Source organism: Eutrigla gurnardus (assembly GCF_963514095.1).
Source record: "Eutrigla gurnardus genome assembly, chromosome: 3".
In the NCBI taxonomy this organism is placed as follows: domain Eukaryota; kingdom Metazoa; phylum Chordata; class Actinopteri; order Perciformes; family Triglidae; genus Eutrigla; species Eutrigla gurnardus.
In genome coordinates this window covers 4,519,945-4,524,571 of record NC_139917.1, presented here as the reverse complement: position 1 = coordinate 4,524,571, position 4,627 = coordinate 4,519,945, and positions in this window count along the sequence as shown.

The window sequence follows — 4,627 nt, the reverse complement described above, 5'->3', positions numbered from 1 at the left end:
TTTATTGTATAAATATCCATCCATCGTCTACCGCTTATTCTGTATTCAGGGTCACAGGGTCCAGCTGTCATCGGGCGAAGGCAGGGTACACCCTGGATTGTATAAATATTAATATTGCAAACATGAGAACGTTTTGGTATCAATTCCTCTGGTGTGGTTAAAGTCAGCTGTCTGAGTGGCTAAGTCCCGCCCTCCAAACAGATAAATACATTCAAACTTACGCCAATAATGTCAGTCTACCATTTTTCATTTTTAAGGACACATTGCATTTCCATCTTGTTAAATTTCTGGAACATAAACGTAGAAACAGCATGCAGCCTAGTGTCAAAAATGTCCACAGTGAGTAAAAAAGGTCCATTTTAAAGCTGTAGTCTACGATTTGAAAGGTTTGAACACCCCCCCCCCCCCCCCCCCACATCCCTCCCCTCTGTGCTCCTCCGAGCTTGTATCGTTCTCCCCTCGCAGCCTCCCACCTCCCTCTTATTTTACGAAAATAGTTCACAGAAATGTGTTTCTGAAAACCTTTTAGGTGAGAAATAAGCTATGCAGTTGCTGAATCTGTCTTTATTTTAGATCGACAACATTCAGTTTGAAAGATTTCTGAGAGTTTGCGGGCGGCGCCGTCTGGAAACTCGCTGCTCTGTGCCGGCATTACACGGCTTCTTACATAGACAATGAATGGGAACATTCCCTCCGGTATGAACTCAGGCAGGACGCCGTTTAGTTTCCCGGTGTGTCCGGGACTTCCACAACATGTACAAAGCAGTAATAGTGTTTATTACGGCCACAAATGATGAAACATTATCGGTGTAAATGCAGCGGGTGCCGGTCGGATTTCTCTCTCACCCCGACTGCAGTACGTTCCTGATCCCAAACTGCTCGGCGATCACTCGCCACAATCCCCCCCCCCCCCCCCCCCCTGCTGACACCGCAGCCTCAGCCAAAATCACGTGAGAGCCCTGCTCCATACCTGAACTGCTCAGGGCAACAAGCGTCTTGTCTGCTCGTAGTTTCAAACGTGGAAGTGAGTCAGGACGAGACGTGAGCAGGAGAGTGAGCGAGGATTGGATCGGAACATTTAGCCAATAGTAGCCATGCGGACCCAGGGCTACTATTGGCTAAAGTTTGACTCGTGAAAAATCGTAGACTAGAGCTTTTTGAACACGGGGTGAAGATGGCTCACAGATCTGATCGAGAGCTTTACAGCAATGCTCACCTTGTCCCCGCTGCTTCCTTAGTACTCGCTTTGCCCTCTCTCTCTTCCTGCAACACTGTGTGTCAGACAGAGAGGTCAGCAACACCGGGGCTCCACAGGGGACGCTCCTCTCCCCCCTTCCTTTTCGACGTCTTCACCACAGACTACAACTACCAGACAGTCCTGCCACCCTTAGAGGTTTTCTGATGACTCTGCGTTCGTGGGATGTATCAGTGAGGATGAGGAGGTGCAGATCTGCGGGGAGAAACTTTGTCACCTGGTGTGAGGACAACTTCCTGCAACTCACTGTGACCAAGACTAACCAAGAGCTGGTTGTTGACCTGAGAAGGAAGACCGGTGACCCCTGTAACCATTCGGGGGGTCAACGTGGACATGGTGGAGGACACCTGGGAGTGCATGACAATAAACTGGACTGGGCCAAGAACTCTGAGGCACTGTACAGAACGGGCCTGAGCTGCTCTCCACTCGTATCAACCTTTCATTATCTGTTCCTACCACATGTACCAGGATGTGGTGAAGTGGTAAAGCCCGCCTCTTGCTCCATTTGATTGGCTTCCTGTGACAGAGGTGAGCGTTTACGCAAAGGTTTGTAAGTGACGTGTTTCTAGCGATGGGTCACGGTGTGATTGGCTCCGATACCCTGTTATATGCTGGTTAGGGATTATATGAAAGTGTCATGACACGATTATTCTGGCCAATATTATCCTGATAATCATCAAAAAATGCTTAAAACGTTCTATCGCATCACAGATTTATTTTTTGTGAAAAATACTACTAATAAAAAATAATAATAATCTGAAATAAGCATAAACATAAGGTCTCCCTGCATAAATCAAGGATAAATCTATTTAAAAATGTATTTTTTATGATGATATTCACGATTATATCAATAATGGAAATTCACCATTTTTTTTTTATTGTGTTCAGGGTTCTTCCTCCCAATTGTCTGTAGGAGCATTAGAGGAAAAAAGTGAAGTGATGGTATCTTCAGTTTTTTGATTCAAATATGCAGCTTGAGCAGGACAACACAAATGAGCACAAAGTACTTTTATTTACTTATTAAACACATTTACACCCCTCCACTTTGACAATGGTAGCGTATACTGCTCCTTTAGTCTTTACCTTTCACAATAAACTTCCTAGACACACACACACACACACACACACACACACACACACACACACACACACACACACACACACACACACACACACCACTCTTTAAATCTTAACAATGTCTCTGTGTATATATATAGCTTTTTCATTATGATGAAAAAAATGATGTCTGTGTTTATTATGGATCTTGGATGCACAATTTAAGAAGGACAAGAAAATGTGTGTGTGTGTGCGTGTGTGTGTGTGTGTGTGGGTAAATGTGGAGGTGTATGTCTGAATGCTCGGGGCTGGATTTCCAGATTCCAGTGCTGCTTTATGAAGCTTTAGCTTTTTTCACAATGTTTTCCACATTCCCTGAACATTCACCTCACTAACCTCGCTTTTATCCACAGACTCTCCATATTAAAGAGCAGTTAGAGGTGTTTACTTGTTGTGGATTACACTGTTGTTCTAACATTTCATTTCAGTACATGAGGGAGATGAACAGCTGATCTCTCCAGGGTGTGATATATGGAATCACAGGAGTACCACAATAAAGAATACATTTTCTATCTACATAGATACATCAATGAAAGAATAAATAAGTACAAGAAATGTGGAAATATGAAGAGAAATAAATAAATAAATGTGGAAATATGAAGACATACATAACACGGCCGCTTTACTACACGACACATCCATTTTACTACACGCACACTTTAGTACAGGACACGCCTACTTTCCATGCATAAAAGCTTAAAGTAGGTCTATTTGGGACCATGGTAGGCTACTAGGACACACCAGGGTCTACATGACCCTTGGTTAAAATGTGATGTTCTTTAGGTAAGGTAATATTCTATAGTTGGACTTCCTTTCACTGGTTGAAACATTCCAACACCAACAGGTGACATCACGATGGCTACGTCCACTTCTTACATACGTCGATGGTGCAGACTCGGCTCCTCTCATGCAGGCACACAACGTTCCTGCTAGTCTTTGCGGTGTGTTCAAGTGCAACTTTTTGTGCAGGTCACAGGCAATGTGTGTTCCTAAAGGTCAACCATCGGTCCAAGTTGGGTCTGACAGAGACTCAAGCATTGGGAGAGGACACAGAAGAAACGGAGGTGCTTATGTGTCGTTTGTTTTAACTTTATTCAGAATACTTCAGTACATTACAATTTCTAGTTGCAATATAAACATTCTCAAAGCAATACAAACAGATTGAAAACATGAAACAAAACATTTTTACCGTTATTATAATTTATAAACATATAAAACAAGCAATTATGCTTTCCCCAAACCACCAGACTGTCACGGAGCGGACTCGGAAAAAGCAGGTGAGGACCCAAATGCAGTAAAAAAGGATTTATTTTAATATAAACTAAATACAAAACAAAAACTAAAACAAAGTATCAACTAAGGAAGACCACAAGGGCAAAAACGACAGTCAAAGAAACACTCACAATATTAAACAAAACACGAAGGGACTCGGGAGGCAGGACACAGGAACACAAATAATAATCCAAATAACCGGGGTGGTGCAGCATGCAGGGAGTGACAATACAATGATGCGACAGTGAGACAAGGGAAACACGCAGACTATATACACAGGGAGGCAGGGAGCTGACGAGAGACAGGTGAAACACATTAGGGCAGGTAGTGATGATCAACACGAGAGGGTGGGGGAGTCAAGACAGCAGAAACAACAAGGACCAGGAAGTACAAGACAGGAAATCACACAGGGGACAAAATTACAAAATAAAACAGGAAATCAAACTAGGACTAAACATGGATAATGACACAGAGTCCATTGAAAACACATCAACTTGACCTCGCTGATTGTAAAACACACTTCATTTAAAGTTGACAGAAAGAAAACCAAACTCATCTAAAATGTCTTGGTTCCCTCTTTACACTGTTCCAACAAATCACTAGCTCTGGTTTAGTCTAAATAACCCCTTAAATCACACAGTTAGATGTGAAGACACAGTCATTTCACCTTGACAATTGTAACTTAATTCCAACTGGACAGAAACACAGTAAAACTCATCAAAACCAAGTCTTTCCCCTTCCAACACTCACTCGCCTGGTTTGGTCCACCATCTCTCTCTGCCATCGTCCACCTCAGTGCTATTACTAACTCACTGAATGATAAGGCATAAGGGACCGTGAATTAGGTCTGTTAGTTAAAGTGTGATTTGTGATTTGTTCAGAAACAAATTTGTTGACTGTTGACTGATGTTGAGTACCACAATACTGAAACATGGCTGAGTTCACATTTTTGCAGCCATTCACTTTACACGCTGTCATTTCCCT